Source organism: Eriocheir sinensis, unplaced genomic scaffold (genome assembly GCF_024679095.1).
Source record: "Eriocheir sinensis breed Jianghai 21 unplaced genomic scaffold, ASM2467909v1 Scaffold61, whole genome shotgun sequence".
In the NCBI taxonomy this organism is placed as follows: Eukaryota; Metazoa; Arthropoda; class Malacostraca; order Decapoda; family Varunidae; genus Eriocheir; species Eriocheir sinensis.
The window spans coordinates 164,734-192,532 of record NW_026111954.1 but is presented as its reverse complement, the minus strand read 5'-3'; positions in this window follow the sequence as shown (position 1 = coordinate 192,532).

Sequence of the window (27,799 nt, the reverse complement as noted above, 5' to 3'; positions counted from 1 at the left end):
AGGTGCCGGCCACAGAACCCTGGAGGAGGATCAGCTGTGTCCCACCTGTCCTTACTTCCTGCCCACGTCCGTCGAGGTCACCACACCTGTGGGCATCCCGGCCAACCTCACCTGCGGTGTCAGGCAGCTCGGGGACAAGAAGGTGGGAGGAGGAGGGAAAGGAGAGGAGAGCTAATATGTTTGTTCGCGTCTTGGTTTTCATGTGTAATGGTTCGAAGGAGACAAGGTGAGAAGAGATGAGAGGAAAGAAAGTTCGGATATGAAAGGAGAGAAGAGAGGAATGAAAAGAAGGTGAGAGGAAATAAGAGGATCTCAAAGTTTACCAATTCCTTCCTGTTTACTCTTTCCCTTAGTTAAGGCTGGAAGGAGGTGAGGGGAAGAAGGTGACGAGGAGTTGAGGAGATGAAGCGGAGACAGGAAGGCGAGAAGAGAGGAGAGAAAAGGAGCTCATATTTAACCCTTTCCTTCCTTGTTCCTGCTTTTCCTGCGTAAGAGATGGAAGGAGGAGATGAGGAGATGAAGAGGAAGTGAGAAGACACAAGAACCTCTAAGAACATAATTTTTTTCTGTTTCCTGGTGTGCTTGCTAGAAAGGAGATGTGGAGGGGGTGAGTGATAAGATGATGAGAATAGAGGAGAGCAACGAAGCGTGAGTTCACCTCAAAATTCCTGTTCTTGTGTGTGGGAGAGGAAGTAGGAGGAGAGGAAGAGATGAGGAGACAGGAGAGTGAGGAGAGAAAGGGAGCTCTGAGTTCACCTTTTCCTTCCTGTTCATGGGTGAAAGGGAGGCGAGGAGATGAAGAGGAGGAGGTGAGGAGACGAGTGTGTGAAGTGAGGAGAGAAAGGAAGCTCTGAGTTCACCTTTTCCTTCCTGTTCATGGGTGAAAGGGAGGTGAGGAGACGAAGAGAAGGAGGTGAGGAGACGAAGAGGAGGAGGTGAGGAGGGAAAAGAAACTCTAATTTTACCTATTCTCTGTTCGTGCTTTTCCTGGGTAAGGATGGGGAGGAAGAAAAGTTAGAAAGTTTCGTTTATTCGGCGCAACATCGGTGGTCATATGCCGGGGAGAGACAGGAGGGGAAGGATTTATAGGGGAAGGAATTATAGGAGAAAGGAACAGATCCCAGGAGACGGGACACAACCCCCGATTAATACCTGATACCCATTCACTGCTTGGTGGACAGGGGCGTAGGGTATATGGGGAGAAAGATGATGATGAGGAAGAGAAAGGAGGGGAGATAAGAAGATAGAAAGAGAGGGATACAGGTAACATTCTTGTGCTTCTTGAGAAAGGGTAGAATAACGGGGGCGAGAGGAGGGAGGACAGACGGGGAAAGAAGGGAAATAAAGACGAGTAGAAGTAAAGGGATGAAAGGGTTAATAAAAGAAAAAAAGTAGTGATATAGTGGACTGGTGATGGCTGCCGATAATGATGATGATGATAATGATGATGATGATGATAATGATGATGATGATGATAATGATGATGATATTGTAATGAGGAGGAGGATGTGTGGGATGGAAGATCAAAAGAAATGCACGGAAGGGTGTCTCGATGGATTGCTGGAAAATGACACAATGGAAGGTGAAAGAGGAAGGGGTTGAATACCTCTCCTTTATCATCCCTATGCCTCCATGCCAGGGCCAAGGGCAAGGGCAAGAGTCAAGCCAAAGAGAACTCGCACCACGGCGCCGCCAAGAAAAAGAAACAGTGAGCGCGGTAACGCTCGCTGAGGCAGAACACACATCGGAGCAAGGCTGGCGGGATGTGATTCCATACAGACAATGCAGAGAAAAGTCAAAGTAGTGAGATTCATGAGTGTGAGCGGCGCCACGCCTGTGCTCGGCGACACGGAAGTCCTGCACAGTAACTGACGAGTCAGTGTGAGGACTGTTTTTTTTTTTTTTTTTATCAAAATGTCAGAGCAGTTTTTGTTTTGGATTTGCATAGGCCTTCCGGCCTGTTGGGCTACCTATGTTATATTCCTTACTAGTATTTGGGTTTGCTTACGTTTGTTTGTTTTATTTGCATTATAAAAAAAGGGTATTCATAACGCTGTGTGCTTCATTTGTTGTAAAGAGAAGGCTCGAAAGAATTCATGTTTGACTTTGTAAGCTAACGAATATATGTTCGGAAAATTAATATTATGTTTTGTTACCCAGTTTTTTCCCCTAATAAAATAAGTAAATGTGATGAAAATCTTCCCTGGAATATGACAATTAACAGACCAGTAGTAATTGCAAACAATGCTGAGCACGCCTGAAAACATAACAAAGAATCCACCACGAAGGAAAAGCGACAATCTACCTGAAAAAATGTTAAGGAGACACCAAATAATAAAAAAAAGACTAAGAACACACAAAAAAACTGAAAATATCACAAACCAACTCACACAAGAAACAAACAAAACCAATCATAGTCAACAAAACGAAGGAAAAAAACTATAAACATACAAACAAACAACAAAAAAAACAGGGCAGGAAAGATTCCCCGATAACTCAACCTGGATTTAGCGAGGCTGTCACAAAGTCCGTCATGTTGTGTGTAATGGGAAAGGGAGGGGGAGGGGGAGACGATGTTGGGGAGAGGTAAAAGGAGGTTGTGGGGGGCGTCACTGGACGGATAGGGGGGTGGGAGGAAGATGTGAAGGGACAGGGAGGGTAGGAGGAGGAAACATGGAAACATGGACTAGCAGGCAGCAGAAAGCCTGTTGGCTCATTACTAGGCTGCCTGCGTTCAGTGATTCAATCAATCCGTTTGCCATAGGAGTGGCTTGCAGGGAAGGATTAAAGCACTTGTGTATCTACTCTTGGGAACGTTCAGTTCACTCCCGATGCAGCAAAGTGGCGATCAATGCGTTTCTTGAAGGAGTTGATGGTCTCTGCGCTAACCACTTCTGCAGGAAGGCTGTTCCAGTGGCGAACAACTCTATTCGAGAAGTAACTCCTGCCGATGTCGGTATTACATCGCTTTGCTTGAATTGTTTTTCCGTTGTTTCTTGTTCTCAGGTTGGTTTGGAGTTTGGAGTGATCAACGTTGCTGAGCTTGTTCAGGTACTTAAAGACTTGTATCATGTCTCCCCGCAGGCGTCTCTTTTCCAACGTGAAGAGGTTGAGTCGCTCGAGTCGCTCTTCATAGGGCTTCGTCCTCAGTGATGGTATCATCTTCGTGGCGCGGCGCTGTACTCTCTCAAGTAATTCAATGTCTTTCCTGTAATTAGGAGACCAGAAATGCACGGCGTATTCCAGGTGGGGCCTTTACCAGCGAATTGTACAAGGATAACATAACTCCCGGCGTCTTGTATTCGAAGTTTCTCGATATGAACCCAAGCATTGTATTGGCTTTCTTACAGGCGGACTTGCAGTGTTTTATTTGTTTCAAGTCACTGCTGATGGTGACCCCGAGGTCTCTTTCCTCTTGCACAACATGTAGTGGTTCGCCACCCATGTGGTATGTGTGGTTGCTGTTTCTGGATCCGATATGCATTGCTTTACATTTGGCAGTGTTGAAGGACATCTGCCATTTTTCTGACCACCGAGTGATCTGGTCCAGGTCTCTCTGGATAATTTTGCAGTCTGCCGTTGTGAGGGCCTTCCCACCCACCTTTGTGTCGTCGGCAAATTTTGAAAGATTGGATTTCAATCCTAGTTCTAGGTCGTTGATATATATGATGAAAAGTATGGGAGGAGGAGGAGGAGGAGGAGGAGGAGGAGGAGGACAAGGGGGAAAAGTATGCAAGAGGACGGGGGAGGGGGGGGGTTATGATGGAGGAGGGAAAGCGAGGAGAGGAAGGGAGGTGGAGAAGGGTGATGAGGGGGAGAGAAGAGGGGAGGAGGAGGAGTGTGGAAGAGAGCGTGTTGGAAGGGAACGTAAACTGGAGAGATAGGAGGGAAGAGCAGGTGAAGGAAGAGCAGGAGGGATGTGGAGGGTGGCAGTGAGGGGAGAAGGGGAGGAAAAACAAGCTTGATAGGAGCAGTTTTGGGGAGAAGTAAAAAAGGTGGAGATATTGGGGAGACAAATTTTACGAGTAAGGGGAAGAAGGGGAAAGTAGGGGGGAAGAGAAAGGAGGAGGAAAAGTTATGTGGGGAGGAGGGAGAGAGGTGGGAAAGAGGATATTCGTGGGGGTGTTATTGGGGAGAAAGGGGAAGAGAAGGAGGGAGGGTGAGGAAGGAAGGTGATGGGGGGGGAGGAAGAGAGGGAAGAGGAAGTTAGTGGGGAGTGTTGTTTTACTGCACGGGAGGAGGAGGAGGAGGAGGAGGAAGAAACATGGAAGCATGGAAACATGGACTAGAAGGCGGCAGAAAGCCTGTTGGCTCATTATTAGGCTGCCTGCGTTAAGTGATTTAATCAATCCGTTTGCCATAGGAGTGGTTTGCAGGGAAGGGTTGAAGCACTTGTGCACCTACTCGGAGGGAGGGTCGGCCACAAATTCAATAAAGCAACACAAATTCCTTTCCCCGCCTGCAGGATCGAGGGACAAAGGTCACCTCGGGCTGGTTAGCTTTGTTTTTTTCTTTTTATAATTACAGTTGTTTTCTTCCTTTATCCTACTTTTTACTTTTTTCTTTCTTTTTTTACAGTGAGTCTTCTCTTTCCATTCTTTTTCTTCTTTGTTAGCTTTTTTTCTTTTTTACAGTGGCAGTCTTTTCCTTTCTTTTCTCCTTTTTTATTTATCTATTTTCGTTTTACAGTAGCAAAGTTTTTTCCATCTTTTTTACTTTTTTCATTTATTTTTCTTTTCGCTCGATATTTTTTACGTACATTTTTACTATTAACTCTTACTTTTCCTTTTATCGTTTAGTGACAGTATTTTCCTTCCTTTATTTTGCCCTATTTTATACTGCCAGTAACGATTCAAGGGACTTTGTCATCATACTATTCTTCTTCCAAGCTGTGTATGTATGTCAGTATTTTCACTGGTCTCCATATACGGACCTTTTTCTTCTTCTTTTCCCCTTCTCACATCAGTTCCCCTACCTATGTGACCTCATATAAAGTCTGTTCTCTTTTCTATACCTATTACTTCCACCTCCACTCGTGCCTCTCGGTTCCCTTAGTGGTGAGTGGGTGTTGGAAAAGGTGTCCTGCTCCTTCGGCCTATTGTTTACATGATCCCATACAAACTGACTGAATGAATAAGAGTCAATATGGAAGGCGATAAGTCTGTTTGGGATACGCTCTTTAATTCTTCCTGTTTCACCGACGCTACATTTAAATACTAATATACCTACATGTGGATGCTATACTGAACTATTTGTTTCTGCTTATACGAGCTTGATTTTCTCACATTCCACCTCAGCATATTTACGGCATTCATGTAATGTTTGTGTGCCGTATCTTCCCTTTTCACCAATACTTATTATCAAAATTACTCGTCTGTTTACTGCCTACCTTTGTCCTTTGTCTTTCTTTTCTTTCTTTCTGTGTGTCTTTCTTGTCTATCTTTTTCGTGTTCATGCCTGTGTATCTTTATGTCTAATAGCTCATCTATTTCTTGTATATCATCTTTCTTTTTTTTTCTCTGTCTTTTTCTTGTCTATCTTGTTCGTGTTCGTGCCTGTCTACCTGTCTGTCTTAATGCTCATCTACTTACTGTCTGCCTTCTTTCTTTGTTTTTACTTTTTTCTTTATCTCTTTCTTGTCTGTCGTCCTCGTGTTCGTGCCTGTCTACCTGTGTCTACTCATCTGTTTCTTGTATGACTTCCTGCCTAAGCGTCTTCGTGCCCACACACCTGCCTGTCTCATCAAAACCACACCTGCACCTCCAGAGACGGATGGAGTGGCGTTAATAGTGCAATAGTGTGTGTGTGTGTGTGTGTGTGTGTGTGTGTGTGTGTGTGTGTGTGTGTGTGTGTGTGTCTCTCTCTCTCTCTCTCTCTCTCTCTCTCTCTCTCTCTCTCTCTCTCTCTCTCTCTCTCTCTCTCTCTCTCTCTCTCTCTCTCTCTCTCTCACACACACACACACACACACACACACACACACACACACACACACACACACACACACACACACACGTTAAATGGCTGTGTCTGATAATAATTTGGGTCTTGTAGATTATTCCGCAGTAACATGAGGGGCGAGAGAGAGAGAGAGAGAGAGAGAGAGAGAGAGAGAGAGAGAGAGAGAGAGAGAGAGAGAGAGAGAGAGAGAGAGAGAGAGAGAGAGAGAGAGAGAGAGAGAGAGAGAGAGAGAGAGAGAGAGAGAGAGCTTGCAGTCCTTGTAGCCATTCTTCTCCAACCTCATCTCTCCTGGCTCCTCTAATTATTTCATGGGAGTTTGGATCTTCTCTGTCTACATCTGCAGCAGCTCTCGGGTACCTGGTCATATCAGGATCAAGTTGTGCAGAACACAGGCAGCCATTACCACAGACACAACTTTTTCTGCGACCATCGCCATTGTTGTCAACAGGAATCTGAATCACTGGGTCAGAATTCCAAATACATTATCAATAATCCTGCGGGCTCTGCTCAGTCTGTAGTTGAAGATTCTCTGTCCCTTGGTCATGTTTCTCTGGGGGTACGGCTTCATCAGGTAGTTTCTCATGACAAGGGCATCATCAGCTACTACGGTATATGGTATGGAACTGGTTCTGTGTCATCTGGAAGTGGTTCTGGTTCAGGTAGGACCATGGTTCCATTTTCCAGCTTTTTGAAGAACTGTGTATCTCTGAAGACACCACTGTCACTAGCACTGCCATTGGACCCACAGTCAATGAAGATGAATTTGTGACCAGCATCCACCAGAGCCAGCAGGATAATGGAGTGAAAGCCTTCGTAGTTGTAGTAGACATAACCTTGGTTACGTGGGACCTTGATGGCAATGTGTTTTCCATATGAAGCACCTATACAGTTGTAGAACTGCCAAATTCTTCTGCTATCTTCTTCCAATCTTCAGGGGCTTTGGGACGTGGCATGACCTCCTCAATGTATTCTGCAATAATGGCCTCAAATGTTTCTGGTACAATCTTTCCAATAGTGTTGTCTCCCCACCTCCAGGATTGGAGGAGAGCAAGGGATTGATAGGACTCTCCAGTGGCTAGGAACCGTAGAATGATGCTTAGTCTCTCTGCAGCACTGATGGAAGCTCTCATGTTGGTGGTCTGTTTTTTTTCAATTCTAGCTCGCACTCCGCCTTCAATTTCAGTGAACAGCTCTTCATCTAACCTCAAAAAGTTTTTGTAGCCAGGTGGGTCTGTTTCCAGCAAATCTGGCAGAAGATCCTGGCAGTGGCCCTTTTCCTTCTTTACCCATCCCTTGACACACTTCCTCTTCTTTTTCTCTGGGCCTGGAGAGGGGGAGGTGCTGTATAGGGTAGGCAGTGGCCGAACTGGTAGCGTACTGGACCCACATTCGCCGCGTGATGGACGACGCGGGTTCGAATCCTCACGCTACCACTCGGATTTTTCAGTCACCGCCGAGTGGCTTAAAACTACCCACATGCTGTCCTGAAGACCACCCATCAACCCGGACTCTAGAGGAAGCCGTCCCAAGAACGAGTTCCAACGCAGGATGGCACCACTATAAACACTCGCCTGCGCCAGAACGGGCTGGGCCGACCATCAGGCCCCACCTGGAAGAAGCCTTGGGCCGACCATCAGGCCCCACCGGGAAGATGCCTACCGGCGCAATAGGCAACAACGTAAAAAAAAAAAAAAAAAAAAAAAATATTCATATGTGTCTGAGGAGGAGTCATCCAGCAGGGCCGCTGCTGCCTTCTGATAGGTTTCTTCTGCAACAAACCAAGAACTTGCTTCTGCTTCCTTATGTGCCATACTGGATACTGATCTCTCTCTTCTGTCTTCTCTCCTCTGGATTTTTGGAGCAACTGAATGCTGGCCTGGACAGGGCATGCTTTTATATGGTGCAGACAGACAGTTGCGACCTCCGGAATTCTGAAAAACTCGGGAAACAGATCGAAAACTGGTCCAAAACGAGTCTTTTGATGTCGCAAGAGGTCGTGACAGGTCGGAAGAGGTCGGTGACGGTCGAACACAGGTCGGGAAAGGTCGGAAATAGATTGGGAATAGGAAAAGTTGAAAGTCTGAAACGGGTCTCGGATGGTCGTATGTACTTCGTAAGTAGGTCACAGATAACTCGTATATTGGTCTTGTCTGGTCGCAAGTGGGTCGCTCAAGTAAACCCGATTTTCTTACGTCTTGAACAGCTCACAAACATGTATGTGCCGGTCTTTTGAGGTCTTTTAAGATCTGTAAAGGTCGCTGGGGTTTGGGACATTTTTTCGTAGCTCATCTTGAGGAGATCCGAAACACGTCGTACACTCGTGTGAGAGCCCGTACGATCAGAGGCCATGATTCACAGGTCGGGCTGGGTCGGCGACCCCCGAGGTCGCGGCAGGTCTTTGGTCTAGGTCGTGCCGTGTGAGCCTTGCTTAATTCTCTCATTCTCCCTCCTCTTCCTCCTGCGCCTCGTTACGTCAAGCGCTGAGGGGAAGGTGGTAATCTTTCTTTACTCCTACTTTTTTCCTGTAACTCTCCTTTTCTTTTACTTTTCTTTTCATCTTACTTTCCTTTTCCTCTTACTTTCTTTTTCCTCTTACTCTTAAGCTTTTTCTCTTAGATTCCTTTTCTTCTTACTCTTTTTTTCTTCTCTCTTACTCTTACCCTTCAGTGTTAATTTTTTTTACTCTTACTCTTTGGTTTCCTCTTTCGCCTTTTCCTCATTTTCCACCTGGTTAAGGAGAGCAGGTGTACGCTACAGGGGTGGTGGTAAATTGTCACATGTTACTTTCTTACTCTTTCTTCTTCAACTTGGAAGGCAAGAGGCGGGAATTCGTGCTTTTTTTTGTTCCTGATCATGAAAAAAAAAAAAATAATAACTTTACACTTCAACATTTTCTGCACCGTCACTATTTTTTATTATTTTGTTTTCTGTTTCTACTTAACTTTCTTTAATATTTGTTTGTTTACTTGACTTCATTCTATTACATTTTTATATATCAAAAAGGAAAAACATTGCATTCCTTCTTTTTTTTCTAACTTTTAAACACGTTATCTCTTTTATCGTTTATTCATCCACATTTTTAAAAGTACCCACACCAATCTTATGTTTTATTGCTTTTCATTGCTCTTTTTCTCCTATTTAACCTTTTTCCTCATCTTATTTCTTTCCTTCTTTTTCGCTCACATTTTTAAACGTCTTTCAGTATTAATTACAAGCATCTTCTCTTCCTTTATCGCTGTTCTTTAACGTTCTTTTGATTATTAACGTTTTTCTTGTTCTCTCTTCTTTCCTTGGTCCGCATTTTTACACTTTTTTTTAATAATAACTACACGCGCCATCCTTTGCATCGTGTTTCTCCACTCTTTCCGCCCCGTTACGTTTTTTCTCCCCATTTCTCCCTCTTTCCTTCTTTCTCCCCACGCCTCCACCCCGCCCCTCAGTCTTCACACCTCTTTAATGGCCCGAGCACGAGGCGACCAAAGGCATCCTCTGCTCTGTTATCTCCACTACTTAATTTTTCCTCTAAACTTTTCCTCCGCTCTTTTTCTGTCACTCTCTTTCCTTTCATGATTGTTCTCATTTCTCTTTGTTCACTTGCTTCCGTATTAACTAAAAACAACCAAATTTAATAAATTTTATTGATATCTTTTCATTTTGCGCCTTTATCCTTTCTTCAAATCTTTTCTCTTTTACTTTATTTCCCACAATATCTTTCTTCATATTTTTATTCTTTTCTCATATCCGCAGCAAAGAAAGTTGGCCACATTTCTTCCTTTCTTTAGTCTTTCTATTTAATTTTTACACCCATGTTCCTTTTCGTTCTCTAATCGCTTCTCTTTCTTTTTTCAGCTTAATCTAATTTCACTTTTCATATTTATTTTTCTTGCTTCTTCAGCCACCAAAAGGAAGCACCACCATTACTTTTTAATCCATCATTCCATATTTTTACATCTTTCCTTCTTTCGCTTTCTTAATTAAATCCCAAATTCCTTCCTTTTATTTTTTTACTTTTTTTTTCTAACCTCCATCTATGATCAGGGGTAAATAGTAAATACCTAAGCCTATCTACTTTCCTAATTCCTCCTTTGTTTTTAAAAGTTCTAGTATCATATTCTTTTCTCACTTAACTTTGTTACCACGAATACTAACAAAAAACAAACTTTACTGTTTTCAGGTCAACATCAAGAACAAAAAAAGAAGTCGATAGTCAGCAATAAAGACATTCAGTGATAAAAAAAAAAAAGCTAAGAAGACATACATGAAATTATATTAAGAAGACACATGAAATTTTATCAAGACATACATGAAAAGACACGTACATCTAACAGATGTCTTCATCTACTCGATGTACATATGTAAGTCTTTTCATGTATGTCGATAAAATTTCATGTATGTCTTCTTATGTTTCTCTTTTTAATATAATTTCATGTATGTTTAATTGTTTTTTTTTTTTAACACCAAACTGGTAAGACATAAAATAGACATCCATGAAATCGATAAAAATATCAAATAATAAGAAAAAATACATAAAATAGATGAAACAAAAATGTAAAAAAACAGACTCGCAAAACAAACACAAAACAAAACATACACAGAAGACAAAAACACATCAACAGGTAGATACTTGGCTAAACAAACAGGCAAAGCAACAGGTAATCAGGTTAATCTATAGGAAAGGAGGAAAACCCAACAGAAGGAGAGGAGGTAGGAAAAGGGAAAGGAATAGGAAGAGGGTGGCAATGAGGGAAGAAAGGAGGGAGGAAGTGAAAGAGGGAGGGAGGGAGAGATGGAAAAGTAGGTAGGAAGAGGGAAAGGGGAGGAGGAGAGGAGCAAGGGGAAGATGGCTGCAAGGGAAGGAGAGGAGGAAGGAAGGGGGAGGGAGAGTGGAGAGAACTGGGGGGAGGGAGGGGCTAATAAGGGTCAGTTTGCAATGATCTCTCCACATGACCAAAATTCCCCTTGAGCTGACTTTACCAATGTTGTCTTAAGGAGGAGGAGGAAAAAAGTTGGAAAGTTTCGTTTAGTCGGCGCAACATCTGTGAATTATAGAAGGGAACAGATCCCAGGAGACGGGACAGAACCCCCGATTAATACATGGTACCCATTCACTGCTGGGTGGATAGGGGTGTAGGGTAAGGAGGAGGAGGAGGAGGAGGAGGAGAGGGAGGAAAATACAATCTAGAAAATGACAACGAAGGAAAGAAAATCAGACAAAGAGGCAAGATAACGCAAAAAAGAAAAGGACAAAGATAAATGAAAAGGAAAAGGAAGAGGAGGAGGAGAACGCTGAAAGAAAAGGAAGAGAAGGAAGAGAAAGAAGGATAATACGACTTTAAGGGAGAATAAACGGAGGAGGCGTAGATGTGGAGGTAAAAGTGGAGGCGAAGATGGAGGAGGACGTGGAGGTGGAGAGGGAACCACGTGATGAGAGAGAGAGAGAGAGAGAGAGAGAGAGAGAGAGAGAGAGAGAGAGAGAGAGAGAGAGAGAGAGAGAGAGAGAGAGAGAGAGAGAGAGATAATGGAGGAGGACAAGAAGACAAGATAATTTATTATAATACATGGAAGAGAGAAACTAATGGAAGGGAGGGAGGAAGGGAGGGAGGAAAAGAGAGAGGGAGAGAGGGAGAGAGGGAAAGAGGAAGGGAGGGAAGAGTGGAAGAAGGGAAGTAAAGGAAAAGGGAGGGAAGGGTAAGATGAGGAGAGGAAGAAGAGATAATGGAGAAAAAAGGAAGATAAAGATAGGAAGAGCAGGAGAGAGAGAAGAGGGAACTGAAAGAATGAAAGGAAGGGGGGTAAAAATAAGGCAGAGGAAAGCAAACCGAGAAGGGGAAGAGAGTAGAAGGAAGGAGACGAATCTGATGCTTTTCCTCCAATCTGCAGCCTCTTTTTCCCTCCTCTTATCTCTCGTCTCTCCTTCCTCTCAATTTCCTTCCTCTTGCTCTCAAACTGACTGCCCTCTCACCCTTTCCCTTCCACCTCCTCCTCCTCCTCCTCGTCCTCCTCCTCCTCCTCTTCATTCCTTTACATATATTCCTCTCTTGTTTACCTATCTATCTTCCTCCTTTCCTCCCTTCCTGCCATCTTGTTTTCTCTCCATTTCTCCATCACCTCTCCTACTGCTCCCCACCTCCTGCTTTTTCCATCTTTTTTATTCCTCCTTGTTTCTCTCTCCCTTTTACCTCAGAACATCACATCTTCCTTTTGCGTGTTTTTCCTTTCCTACTTTCCTCTTTGCTTCTCTCTCCGCTGCTCTGTCTTAAATCTTCCTTGTCTTCTTTTTCTCGTCTTTCCTTTCTTCCTCCTCACATATTAATTATATTTCAACCTTCTTTCCTGTCTACTCTTATCTACCGTTCTTCTTTGCTTTCCTCTTCCGCCACACTTTCTTACCTCCTCCACCACCTCCTCCTCCTCCTCCTCCTCCTCCTCCTCTTCCTCCTCCTTCCCTCCCTGCTCCCATACTTTCTTCCGTCTCTCTTTTCATACCACATTTCTTTCCTCCTTGTCCGCTTTTCACCAGCTAACGCCCACCTTCCTTTTACTTCCTCCCTTCCTCCTCCCTCCTTCTCTTCTTTCACGCTTCCCGCTCTCCCTCTTCCGCTTCCTTGCTACTTATTACCTCCCTTCTTTGAGTTCTTTCCTCCTACTATGAAACTTTTCATCCTTTCTTTCCGCCTTTCTTCCTTTCTCCTTTCGTCCCTCCCTCCTTTCATCCATGCACTTGCTCCCACCTTCTCTCTCTTTCTCTACTTTCGCTTTTTACTCACACCTTTTCTCACCTGATCTTCTTCCCTCCTTCCCTCGCTACCTTCTAGTCCCAAGTCGTTTTCCTTTTATCTGTTTCTTCCTCCTCCTCTTCCTTCCCTCCTCCCTTAAGCTATTTCTTCACCTCCTTTCCTTCCTGACCTTTCTTCCTTCCCCAGCTACCGTCACACACCAAGTCATCTTCCTTTCATCCTCTCCTCCCCCTTCTTTCTCTCCTTCCCTCCACTTCTCCGATCCTCCATTGGCCTCTCCTCCACACTGGGTCCAAAAACCTTCAAGGAATATCTTGCAAACGTGAATTATTAAGGGAGAGAGAGAGAGAGAGAGAGAGAGAGAGAGAGAGAGAGAGAGAGAGAGAGAGAGAGAGAGAGGATATTTTATACATTGTCTCCCAACCCAACGCCTTTCTCCTGCCTCTTGTCTCTCTCTGTCTGTCTTTAGCTGTCACTTCTCTCTCTCTAAGCAAAAGTGTCACGTATCACAATAAGATATTATTTTGATTATTACTATTACTATTATTATTATCATTATTATTTTTATTATTATTACCATTAATAACATCATTATCATCATGATCCTACCAACCAACCAAGCTACATGTAGGCAATTAGTCAGTGTCAGTCAGTAAGCGAATAAATCAGTCATTCAGTCTGTCAGTTCGTCAGTCAGTTCATTTACCAGTTGGCATATCATTTCGTCAGTCAGTCAATTAGTTGAGTGGGTATGAATCCAATTACTCAGTCATCCAGTCAGTCAGTCAGCTAATTAGTTCATCGCCAGCATAATCAATCAATCAGTAAATAAGGTCGCAATCGCCATAGTCATTCATTCATTCAGTGTTCCTTCTCCTCCTCCACCTATACAACCTTCTCCTTCTCCTCCTCCACTCCTTTCGCTTGGGATGGTGTCTATCTCCTCCTCTGCTTGTTCCTCCCGCTTCTCAGTTCGCTCATCTTCCTCCTCCATTTTCTCCTTCCGATTTACTTTCTCCCTGATGAATTTCCTGTAATCTCTTTCGCTGATCTCACACTTCCTCCTCCTCCTTTTCCCCCTCTTACCAAAATCCCAATTCTGTTACTACTGTTTCGTCTTTTTTTTTTTCTCCTCGTTCGCTTTTTCTTCCATATTCCACTTATCCCTAACCACCAGTGCCCAACCAGTAACCATCCCGTTACCATCAGTAGATCCCGTACCTTGAATCCACCTCATCCTTGTTTGCATATTTTTGGTGAACAGACTAAGGATGTTTCTAGTTGGGAGTCGCTCTTGATTCTAAACTGACATTTGAGAAACACATACGTTCCACGTCTTCCACTGTTGCACAAAGGACAGGCTTGCTTCGGTAGTGCTTCAAAACATTTGCTTGTGACTCAACTGTAATCAAATCTTCGTATGCATTAATTTTGCCCCACTGAGTATTGTGCTCCTGTTTGGATGTCTGCTGCCAATTGCCATTTAAAGTTACTTGACAGAGCTATCAATTCAACTAAATTTATTTCTCCGGCACTTGTTCTTGATCTTGACATTGGCATCAAGTTGGTGCCCTCAGCATTTTATTTGAAGTTTTTAAGAATAATCGGCATCCCTTACAGTTTACACAATGCTTTGCCTGTTCCTTTTACTCATGCCCGGGTCACGAGGTTTGCTCTTAGTCAAAACGATCTTGCTTAAAATCCCACAAATCTTTGCACGACACAATTCTCACGATGTTTTCTTCCGTCGTTGACAAATTTATGGAATCAGTTACCCATTGAGACTGTCCTTTCTGCAGACATTTCTACATTTAAGTCTCGTGTGAATTTCTGTTTAAAACAGTATTTTTATTTTTCCTCCTTTTGGCTTTGACTGGCCAGTTTCTTAACTATTCGTTGCCTTTGCTTCTCTCCAGTATCATTTGGTATTTGTGTGGTTCAACTTGTTGTATCTGCACCCTGGAGGGAGGCTTTGGTAGCTTATCATAATAATAATATTAACCACACACCTTATCACCCTCCTACACAGCTTTCTCCTCCTCCTCCTCCTCCTCTTCCCATCGCCTCCTTCAGAAGTAACAACACACTTCAAGGAACTGTGCGGCATCAGGCAATTTAAGTTTCTCACAATCTTCATGTAAGTTAAGAGGACGGGAATATGATAATGGATATAGATTGTGTAGCCGCGAAGCAGACGATGTAAAGTGTGCCCCGGAGACCACTTGAGCCACCCCTTCGAAATACATCTTCTACCTCCTCACCCCGTTTTTTTTTCGTTTTATTTCTCTCGTGAGTAAACAGAAGAAAGAAAATGGTGTCTTGGATACTCTCTCTCTCTCTCTCTCTCTCTCTCTCTCTCTCTCTCTCTCTCTCTCTCTCTCTCTCTCTCTCTCTCTCTCAGCACGGGCCCAAAAAAAATGCATCCACGCGTCAATTATGAACAACAATGAAAACGAATACCTCCCACGATTACTGCTCCCCTTCCCATTCACCTCACCCATCCACACATTCTCACAAACCTAACCCCCTCACCCCCTCATCCACATCCGACTCACGTTCCCCACCCATTCTCCTCTCACCCGCTTCACACACACCCAAGTCATCCACCTTGCCATCCATCTGATACACTGTCACCCGTCTCTTTGCTCGGTGACCGCATATATAAAGGGTGGAGGAGAGGAAATTTTAAGAGATGGGGGTGGTGGTGGGGTGGTGATGGTGGAGGAAGTAGAAGAATGAAAATGGAGGTGGTTGGGTGGTGGGTGAAGAGGTGGAATAAAAGGAGGTAGTGGAGGAGGTGGAGGGAGAGATGAATGTGGTGGCTAGGTGGAAGGGATGTGGTAGGGGAGGTGGTGGTTGAGTGGCAGTGGAAGTGGAGTAAAAGAAGGAAGTGATGGAGTAGGTGGAGAAAGAGACGCGAGTGTTGTTTGGGTGGCAGTGGAGGAAGAGGTGGAGCTGATGGATGCATTGAGATGATGCGTGAGACAGCGGGGAAATGTTGCTAAAGTTTCGTTTTCTTTACTGATTGTTTAGTTTAGTTTCACAGATATTCCTTTTGACGTGGTTGCTGATTTTGTCATGCCATCAACCTTTAAACACACACACACACACACACACACACACACACACACACACACACACACACACACACACTTCAACACTTACGTACATGACGCGACGACTTGAAGACACACACAACCCACCTTTCTCCTGTAAAAGAAAAGAAGAATGTAACTAAAAATCTTTGGTGTAGAACTTTCTGACTATTTAATATTGTCTCGCCAACACACGCCTACTTTAATGTTGTACTTTTGTAATAATATGACATATTTGTGGAGTTTTTTGTTCATGGTTAAAAAACAAAACAAAGGGAGACAGAAAGACACAAAAAAATCATAAAAAATCACAAATACACACAAAATGACAATTAATACATACACTAAGAAAACTAAAAGAAACAAAATTCTAGTTAAAAACAGTAAAGCACAGATCCACGAATACACAGCAAAGATGCAAACAGAAAACACACAATACCGATAAATAAACACACACACACACACACACACACACACACACACACACACACACACACACACACACACACACACACCGCTCCGATAGCTCAGTGGTTAAAGCTCTGCGCGGCCAGGCTTCGCGGCTTGGCTGGGGGAGGTTTGAGCCCCGCTCACGCCAGGATTTTCCGCTGGTAAAGAGCGGTTACTGTCCCCCCTTGTGCAAAGAGGATTGTGTGTGTGGTGTGAAGGTCTCAGCAGTACCCAGAAATCGACTATAATATAATGAGCCTTGCTCTAATCGGAAGGGTACCTGCTGGCGACGACGAGTCCAGCTAGTGATCAGGACGTCGGTGAATTACACACACACACACACACACACACACACACACACACACACACACACATAAAAGAAAAACACTAGAGAAAGCATAAACTCGTCCCGGCCACAACATGTTCCGGTAAAGTCTACAAATAAAACACACACACGCAGACTTATTAACGGACCAAGTTAAGGCGGACCAAACAGAGCAGCACGAGCCACACACGAGGAAAACACCGGCCCGCAGCGCTGCACGGAGGGGGAAAATAACACGGAAATGAGCGAAAGTAACGGACAAAAAAAAAATGGTAAGAGGGTTAGATAAAATGATGTTGACCTTGGGCGTGAGGAAAAAGTGATTAGAGCTAAAGTCTGGCTGTATTATACTACCCAGGAAACCGTGACCGCGCAGGTAAAAAATGTGAATAAAAGGCGTATAATGTAAAAAGGTACGGTAATTCGGACTTCTAAGGAGAAAAACGTAAATACACAATGAGGGAGAAGGGGGTTGAAGGGAGAGGGGGGATGGGAGGAAGGGTGGCACAAACAGGTCAGTATGGGGAAGGGGGGAGTGGAGGCAGGTAATAATAGAAATGTGGAGGGGAAGGCAAGGAAAGGGAAGGGGGGGAAGGGATGGAAGGGAAGAGAAATGGAGGGAAGGGAAGAGAAGGGGAAAGGAGGGAAAAGAAGGGAAGGGAAGGGAAGATAAAGGGAATGAAAGGGAAAGGAAGGGAAAAGAAGGGAAGGGAAAGGGAGGGAATGAATGGGAAGGGAAGGAAAATGGAGAGAAAAGAAGGGAAAGTATGGGAAGGGAATGAAAAGGAAAGGACGGGAAGGGAAAGGGAAGGAATGAAGGGAAAGGAAGGGAATGGAAGGGAAAAGAAGGACATGGAAGAGAAAAGAGGGAAGAGGAGGGAAGGAGGAAGACAGGTTGGGAAGGGAAGGGAAGGGAAGGGAAGGGAAGGGAAAGGAAGGGAAGGGAGAGGAAGGGGATGGGAGGGGGATGAAGGGAAGGGCAGCTCACCTGGCGTAATTAGTAGCAACATTAGTCTTAAGAAACGGGAAATTACCTGCGTAACGAATGAAAGGGAGAATTATCTAAGGGGGAGGTGAGAGGGGGGGTAGGGGGGGGTTGAGACATGACGAGAGGGTGTGTTTATCTTTGGTTTGGGGGAGGAGGAGGAGGGAAAGAAATATGGAAAAAGAAGAGGAAATGAGGAAGATGGCAAGGGTATGGAGAGTGCCATGATAACGGGAGAGTTGGAAGAGGACGAAGGAGGATTGGAAGGGAGAGAGGGAGGATATCCAAAGTGGAGAACAGGGGAAAGGGAAAGGAGGGAGAATGAGAGTGATGGAGGAACAGGGGAGGAGGGAGAAGGAGAGGATACAAAGGAAGGTCATGTTTAAGTAAGAGTTGGAGGAAAACGAGGGAAAAAAGGAAGGAGAGAGGGAGAATATCTAAAGTGGAAAAGTGGTGTGGAAATGGAGAGAAGAAGGAAGGAGGAGGAAAAGAGGGTGATGATGAGGGAGGGAGAGATATTGCCGGGGCCAAGCCACCAAAAATGGAGAGAAAAAAAGCTATATTGGATAGGGATGGAGGAAAGCTGCGAGGGATGACAGGAACATGAATGTGGAGGAAAGAGAGAAGGGAGGAAAAATTACTGGAGGTAAACTGTGATAAGAAAATAAGAAAAATCTGTAAGGAGAGAGAGAAGAGAGTGAAACATGCAAAGAGCGAAAGGAAAAGTGCGAGAGAAAATGGAAAGAAGATCGCTGCGGAGACGTGGAGAAGGAAAGGAAATTATTTTTAAGGAAAAAAATGGGGAAGGAAACTGAATAAAAATGAAAACAAGAAAAAAAACAAGAGAAAAGAAAAAAATGAGGAGGAATAAAAAACGAAAAAAAAGATGAATGAAAGGTTGGAAAGGAGAAAAAACAAGTTACAAAGAATATGAAAGGATGAATTGATAAAAGTAAGTGGGGAAGAAGAGAAGAAAACAATAAACAGGCTAAAAGAAAACAAACACGAGAAGATGGTAGAAAGAAATCTGAAAATAACGAAATAAGAGAAAGAAAACCAGGAGAAAACAAAAATAATGGAAAATAGAAAAAGGCAGCCGAAGAAAACAAAGAAAACAGTAAAAAAATAAGAAACTAATGAAAATCGGGGAACAGCAACATGAAGAGAAGAAAAACAACACGACGAAGAGAAAAGAGAAAACGGTGAAGTGGAGGAGACTGAAGAAAAGGAAAAAAAGAAAACGAGTAAAATAAATAAAAGGTGAAATATTAAGGAAAAAACACGGAATGAAGAGAAATCTAGAAAAAAACGATGACGAGGATAAAATGGTGGAGAAAAGATGACCAGAGAGAAAAAAAGGAAATAAGGAAAAAGATGTAATAAAAATAAAAAGAAGAAAGTCGGAGAAGAAAACGAAACAATGAGAAAACAAACAATGACGAATGACGAAGAGAAAGAGAAAATGCTGAGGAGCAAACTGGAGGGATGAGAAGGAAAGGCGGAAAACTACGTGATAAAAGTAAGAGATGAAAGACAATAGTAGAAAACAAAAAAATGAAGAGAAAAAAGAAAAAAACGACAACGAAGAGAAAAAAAATGCAGAGGAGGCCGGAGCGACGAGCAAAGAAGGAAAACGAGTGAAAATAAGAGAAAAATGAAAACCGGGGAAAGAAAAATTAAATGAAGAGAAAACGAAAAAAACGACTAGGAAGAGAATGAGAAAACGATGAAGAGAGGAAGAGCCTGGAGAGAGAATAGGAAAGAAGGAGAACGAGGTAATAAAAATAGTCGAAATATCCTACAGGAATTTCAGAACCCAACAGGAATGTTGCAGCAAAAGTGGAATCCTGGAATACCCGCAGGAATATTAGAGATACGTGAACAGGACGAGAATTCAGGCGTCAGGGAATATATATAAAAAAAAAAAAAATACAGCGAAAGAACCACAAAAACGTGACCGAGATAAAGACAGATGGAGAAAATAAAAGAGGCAGAGTTTATTATCACTATCAATATTTTCATCATTATTCCTGTATTCCTCTTCGCTCCTCTAAAATCCAGATCAATCCAGACCGAACGTTGTCATCCATTCCAGTACCTCTTATTACCCATCCCTGCATTAATCACCTGAAGTCGCCCTCTCTGTATTATTCACAAGTGCTGCGATGTATTGCTTTTCTTTCCATTTAGTATTCCGTTAATCTCCGTACCGGCGTCCTATTCACCACGTCACACTAATACATTTATAGGAAGCACCACGCGCCGCTTCCCATTCTCTTCCTTCCTCTCTGAAGGCCTGCCCCGCGACCCTTTACACACGTAGTACACGGTGGGTGTTTATCTACGAGTTAGTCCAAGCATCAAATCGTGTGCTTCAGTCTGGGTGAGCAATGGTGGTGGTGATGATAGGTGTGGTGATGCTTGTAGTAGCGGTTGTGGTAGTAGTAGTAGTAGTAGTAGTAGTAGTAGTAGTAGTAGTAGTAGTAGTAGTAGTAGTAGTAGTAGTAGTAGTAGTAGTAGTAGTAGTAGTAGTAGTAGTAGTAGTAGTAGTAGTAGTAGTAGTAGTAGTTGTAGTAGTAGTAGTAGTAGTAGTAGTTGTAGTAGTAGTAGTAGTAGTAGTAGTTGCAATACTAGTGGCAGTTGTTGAGGTCGTAACCGTAGAAGTAATTGTAGCAGGTAGTGGTAAGAAAGGTAAGAAAGTACTGATGATATACAAATACTAACATGAATATCAATAATTATCAGATACACAAATTGCTGTGAAATCAATCCAATACGTAATCATCTATATTCATCACGGCATCACACTCCTGCCATTCCTTCCCTCCCTCCCCGCCACGACTCCTGTCCGCTCGTCAGTCCTCCTGCCAGTACATTTTACACTCAACGTCGTTTTTTTATAAATTCTAAACTTTATTACATCCTTTTTTTAAAATTCAGTTTTAATATATGCTTTTATTACTCGAATCCCACATTTATTCCCTCTTTTTCCGGCTCATGATTTTTGTCAGGTCTGGTCATTCGTTCTTTTATCTCCCCGTATTTCTTTTTTTTTTTAGTTACTCCATTACGTGACGCCAGTGGGGCTATTTTCCTTCACTTTTGTTTGTCTCAATTCATGCATATGTTTTTCAGGCGTTACACTTATCACGTTTTCTTTATTTCGCTCCACGCATGTTCTTTTAGGATAACTTCACCACCGCCAGCAGTACACGTAACTACCCCCCCCCCCTCCCCACACACACACACACCATCAACACCAGTACCATCACCTCCTCCAGCATCACCAGTACCACCATCCTCCCCCTCCTCCCAGCCATCACTGCCACTACCACCTAACCCACCACCTAAACCACCAGTACCACAACCACTCTTTATCATTCCATTGACTTTCCACCCACTAGAAACAGCAGCTGTACCACCATATTGTAGCACTCTGATAATAATTATTATTATTATATTATAATTACTGTTACCATTACTATTACTAAAATTGACATTAATACCTATTCCACGTGTGTTCTATGATATATGCAAATACTCTTTCTGATTCAAGCAGATCTACCTGACGGCACACACACACACACACACACACACACACTAAACCCATTCTGTCCGCCTTAATGACTATGAAACCTGGGAAAAAATAGTAAAACGAGCAAGACCATAAATATCAACTACTGTGGCAAGACAATCCCCAAAATAGTGAGTAATTCATACGAAAACTATGCCATTAAAAAGAAACAACAAACTATTCTATTAACAAGCGAACTAAACCTTACGTATCTCGTGTTGGTAAATTAGAAACACGCCTCCGTAAAACACAAAACAAAATACTCATCCTCAGCAGATTATTATCATCCCCGTATTAATTAAGAGCCGTCCCTTCCTCGGCCATTCATCACAGAGGGAGAAAGGAGGAAGGCTCAGGAAGCAGGAGGAGCACCGGAGAGAGAGAGAGAGAGAGAGAGAGAGAGAGAGAGAGAGAGAGAGAGAGAGAGAGAGTCTACTGTAATACATGTTGGACTAAAATTTTGAAACAAATAAAAGCTGTATTTCAGAGATTGCGTTAGGTGAAGAATGTAAGAGTTTCAACAGCTTTGGTTAGGATTTATGTGTGGTGATGAGAGACTACGCGCCGGGCAGCTTCATTTGGACCCGCACGGAACGACACTCGGCTCGAAACACCAATGCGGGACCTTGACGAGCTCACGATATATCGCTCGTTCCATCATTACCGGAAGCCTTATGGACGAGTTAAGCATGAACAACACCAAGTATAAGCTACATACACAACCTTAGTATAATAAAAGATGCATTACGTAAAATTAACACACTATCGAGACTTGCTGCGGCTTGTCTTGCTGACCCTAAGACCCTCCTCTCGTCCCTTCCCCCTCCCTCCTTCCCTCCCAGCAGCCTGAGGTACGACGATTGTCTCCTCATCACTCCCTAACACTCACGCTCCCCGGTTCCTTCACACTCATTCCTAAGCATTGTGTCAGACTGCTCATGACTGTTCATGCTACACACACCCACGCCGCCCCGGCCCTCTCGTCGGGGCGGGGCAGAGCGCGACTCACACTCCGATCACCGCCGCGGCGTCAACATCACCGGCCAGGCACCGATGACGTCACGGCCGGCAGCCAATCACAGCACGGAACAGCCTCCTTCAAATATTACTAATTATACGCCTTTAAATACCTTCAATTCACTCCCTAGGCGATTCTCAACATAGACAAGCCTCACAATCACTGTAATAATCAAGAATAGTCGCACGGGAAGGAGCAAACTGGCAGGACAAGGCTTCAGGCAGCAGGGCGCTCACTCCACCCTGCTCTCAATCATTGTCTATACGCCGCGTCCCTTCCTGCAAGAACAACCACACCGTTTCTCACCTGATCCTTGCCTCCTTGCCTCGCCTCGCCTCAGCACACCGCCGCCCGCCTTGCACACGCGCGACACACCCGCCGGGACCCCAACACGCACGGCACACGGACACGCCCTCACTCCGGCACTTTCCGCAGCACTCTGGGCTCTGCGTGACGTCACCGATGCGCCTTTGTTTTACTCACAATGCCCCGATGGTTTTGTCGACATGGTTACATTGACACCTGGGGCACTTTGGTCGCTTTCCATCGAATAATAAGCATTGCTATTGAAGTTTGCGATTAAATAAATAACTTCTTCCATTGCTTAGTTAAATAATAATACTAAAATATAATGGCGTTCCCTACGTTACCTCTCTGAGAGTTGGCAACACAAGGCGCCTTCCATCTACGTCAGTGCTTCGCCACTCGCTTGTTACTGCCTAAATATTTCACTATAAACGAAGGACTCCATGCTATAAATCATTCCTCTGTTTGAGGCGGCGCCTCCCCATCCCTGGGGTCGTGACCTCAAGTGAGGTCGCCAAGCGTTTTTCCTGGGGTCGCCAAGACCTCAAAATTTCAATCATTGTGTTATAATAACACATATACAACAAAACTACTGGGGTTGCAGTCATGTCTGGAGGTGCATGATTGGGGTCGCAGTCATGTCTGGAGGTGCATGATTGGGGTCGCCTGAAAAAAGGTTGGGAACCACTGCGGTACACCAGCATGATGACTTGTACGCCCCACGCCTGCATGATCACTTCCACCAGGGAGACACATCGTTCACAGGCTTGCCAACACCGCTGACACACATAATAATGCGGCCCTTATAACCAAAAAAAAAAAAAAAAAACATTTCAAACAAAATTCCTCCCCTCGTACACACAACCAGGTATTCTTCCTTCCCAGGTGTTACGAATCAGACAAAAGTTCCTGATATTCCTCTAATAATTTCATCCCTTAATTAAAACCAGGCACCTCATCAACCATTACAAGAACAAAACAAAACACACATTTCTCCCGCAGTACATCAGGTCTTCTCCCCCCCAGGTGTCGTGGATCAGGCGCCAGGACCTGCACGTGATGACCACAGGTAACTTCACGTACACGACGGACACGAGGTTCCGCGCGCTGCACCTGCCCGGCTCGCTTTTCTGGAGCCTGGAGGTGGACCGGCCCGCCATCACCGACTCCGGCCTCTACGAGTGCCAGGTGTCCACGCAGCCCAAGATATCCCGCCGCTTCAGGCTCAGCGTTGTGGGTGAGTGATGATCCTATTCAAGTTAATGAAGTAGAAACTCAGATTAGCACCATGAAACCTAACAAGCCTTGTGGACCTGATGGTCTCAGTCCCGGTGTCTTGAAATTATTACCTGCCCAGTGGATTCTCACCATTTCAGTGTTATTTAATGCAGTCTTTTCCTTAGGGTGTTATCCCTCATCCTGGCGCCGTTCTCGTATGTTCACTATATTTAAGAGAGGTAACAGGAAAATTCCGGTGAACTACCGAGGGATTAATGTTATTAATTGTTTGGCAAAGCTCTCTGACTCAGTTTTGGACCCTTCTTTTCTTGTATTAAATCAACTCTTTTATCACTCATTAATTACTCAATAAAGGATCTCACCGTCTCGTATCCCTGGTAACGTGATCCGGCTTAAGTTGTTATTGGAGACTGGTGTTCGGGGATAAACAAGGGAAAAAGAAAATATACATTTATTTAAAATTAAATGAAAGTAGTTGACTTACGCAATATTCTATGCTCAGACGATCATAACACTGGCATATTCAGCAATGGATGAAACATATGACAAACGACATGTCTTAAACATAATACTACAATATGTGCTCAATTGTTGCCAATAATAATAACACTCGTCGTTCAACAAGCAGTGGTTTGTATCTCTCTGCTTACATCACAATCATTATGTACTCTCCTCACAATCCTACTACACATTCCTATAGTATAATCTACTACAAGTCACGAAAGCACCAAATTATACCACACCCAGTGGTTTTACCTTTGCTTTACATCGCAAACAAATAATCACAATCCTGTCCCACTCACAATCCTACTTCACATCTCCTACATTATAATCTCCAGGACAATACAGTCGGTTTCCCTTAGATTCTCGAATTTCTACTCACGCTTGAGATCACAACAGCCATTCTCGGCTGAGTGAATAGCAGGTCTGCTTGAGGCGAGAACCAAGCTCGGTCTACTCATACCACTGATTTCTAGGCCACAATTTTCTTTGCTTGAGGCGGACTTACATCCTAGACACTTCCTTAATTTTCTACATAACCAATGGCCAATACTTCCTGTCACACCCATCTGGTCGCTCATTATGTTGTATTGTTTTCCTTCTCCTGCTATTCGTGATTCAGTCTTAAGACACTCCCACAGTGATTTTTCTGTTAAATTATTGGCTCATAACATATTGCCACGACTGACGTCACGGATCAGAGTCTTTTTCAATGGTTGTTCACACTTTCTGACCACGCCCACTGGGTATCTGTTTTCTGTATCTGAGTCTGGGTATCTGTTTTCCTTTATCCTCGTTGTTTCCCTCCTTGTTAGTGTTTGTCCTATGAGATGTTTACACAGTTGTATATCTGTCACCCTAATTGTTAATGTTTGTCCTGTCAGATGTTTACTCTGTACTGTTATGGCTGTTCCTCTTGTTTGTTCGTTTTCAGGTTCCCGACATACTTCCCCTTCCGGAAGATCTCGCCTCTGAGATCTCACAGGTTTTGGTGGAGAAGATACGCCTTGCAATGTCTGCAGTTGGCTCGAGTCTGGAAGGAGGCGGCATTGTGCGTACCGCAGGACATAGGAATACCCAACGGCAGACGTCACCAGCAGAAGAACCAGGATGACGACAATGGCGAAGACAATCCACCAATGGATTGCGGATTGGAAGGGCTGTTCCGGCTCGACCACAGAATTGAGGGGCTGCAAGCCAGCTGTTAGCTCCTGTAGGGGGATAGACTCAGCACTGCGAAGAGAACCTTGCCGAAGCGTCAATATACCACTACCCGTCAAGCTGACAGTATGTCTGTTTACAGGATTGGTATGGCATGTGAGTGTCAGAATGATGGGGGAGGCAAGTGAACAGGTCCAGTAGCCAGGACCTTTTATAAACATAGGGGGAAATGTTTTCAAGACTATTGTGTGGCAGAGTTTTTTTTTTTTTTTTTTTTCCACTGACTCATGATTCAAGAAAGCAGCCGATTCACAAGAGGCTGCGTGACTAGTCTCATAGACGGGGCCTGTGGGAGGACAAACTAACATATGGTTATTCTTGTTACTGTGTTCCATACTAGAAAGCAGAAAATATATTTTCCTATTATCATGAAGGCAATATATCGTGAATCAACACTATACATAAGAAAGTAAGTGCTATTCTGCACAGAAAATGGAAGGGAGTCGATTCGAAAGACATCAAAGGTGTCAATCGGATCTCCTCGTAAAGGTTTGGTGAGACAGAAATTACGAGAATCGTGCAAAACCTAGGCTTCCTTTAATGTGCTGAACAACTGTTTGTCTCACATAATGGTTGGAGTTATGTATGTTTGCAGGGGAGCCTGCAGACTCAACTTTAAATCTTGTATACCTGGTCTCATGTGTCTCTATGCTAAGTCAAAATACAACAATGATTGTAGGAGCTTTTTTCTCTTCCTAATGCCAAAGTCTATAGAAAATTAGCGCACAACTTGGTTCAATACATCTACAGCTGAATATAGCCTATTAAAGGCAGATTGCATGGCATGCATATTACTTAACCCGGTAGCAGCGACGGGCCAAATTTGTGGCTTTACCGTGTAGCAGCGACGCCAAAAAATTTGCCAACCATGATAACCTCAATCAAAATGACATAAAAACTGATCATGATATGCTTTGATATACATATATATACAGATTTGGTGAATTTTTTTTTTTTTTCATATTTATCGCTTAGACCAACCATTAGAAACATTGGTTAACGATGTTGAGTTTTCCATAATAAACATTTAACTATATAAAATTTTATCCGTTAATGACTCTAGTACTCTATTTTTCCATGAATAGCATCAACTTGAGCCTGGGTCGCGGTACCAAATAAGATATTAGACAAGGATCCTTAAAAAAATATATATTTCTCTTTTTTTTATAACTCATAGAAGCATGCAGCTTGTTTTGATTAGTAGTCACCATATAGCCTAAAACTTTTCTTAGATGATGCAACAATGAACTGAAATAATTTTCAAAATTAAAGAGTGTGTATTTTATTGCTTTTACAGCTGGATACTCAGGTGACATTTGAATAACATTTCAAGCTAAAGAAGCAGTTACATTCCGTGCTTTATATAATGCAGCTAAAACATCTTCTGTGAGGCTAAACAGTACTATAGTCTCTGTCTGGGAGGACAATAATATAGATAGTATGTTGGTGTGAAACTTTGGCCAGCACGCGTTGGGGACTCCTGTTGTGTCATTGGGTCGTACACCGAAAGAGTCAAATCAATCTCTGGTTTATTTCGTCATATTTCCGCTCAATCATTGCATTTTCATCCTTATACATTATTCCTGTTTTATATCGTATTAGTTTTAACATTACATTAGGCAACTCTTGTACCGTCGAGGAGCGAAGGCTTTATCTATGCCGAGGTGGCTCTGAAAGTTTGGGAGTAACCTGAGAAGGTAGGGCCTGTGCATCAGCTGTTTATTGTTGTTGTAGAACGAACATTATTTAATGTGTCATGAGTAGCAGTCACCTCTCCGCTACGAGTTATCATTTTCGGTATAATTTTTCTCAGCGACTTCAGGGTTGAGTAATGCAAAACATAGATCAGTGTGTGTCTCTGGATTTAAAGGGTATGCTCGCCTAACCGTTGGACATTGCTGCACATCGATGCAGTCTTCATGAAGGACTTTTACTCTATCTGTGAGGACGGTTGAAACCTTACTAGTCCTGAGGTCTCTAATTTTTAGCTTATTTGTCTCTGGCCCTTAAGCCTGCGTCAAGTGAGAACCTATTACCCTGGGACACAGGCAAGTATCTAATGTCTAAGTTAAAAGAGTTTGCTTTCCGGAAAACCCATTTATCCATCAGTCTGATAGGGAAGATGAACAGGTGGTGTGCCATCTGCCTAGGCTGGGCCTATGAATTTTAGAGTAAAAGAGTCGACATTAAGATGGTACAGCAGGACACAGAAGCTAGCGGGAGTAGACTGGCATGTAGGAGACTGGGGGAGCAAGCTAATGTTTAAAGCAAGAACGAGAACCCTGGAGGAAAATGACAGGAACAGGGACGGAGGAAACCAGAACTGTAGCTGTAGGACAGAGGAGAAAGAATCAGTGGAACACCTAATAGTAGAATGCAGCAACTAAGAG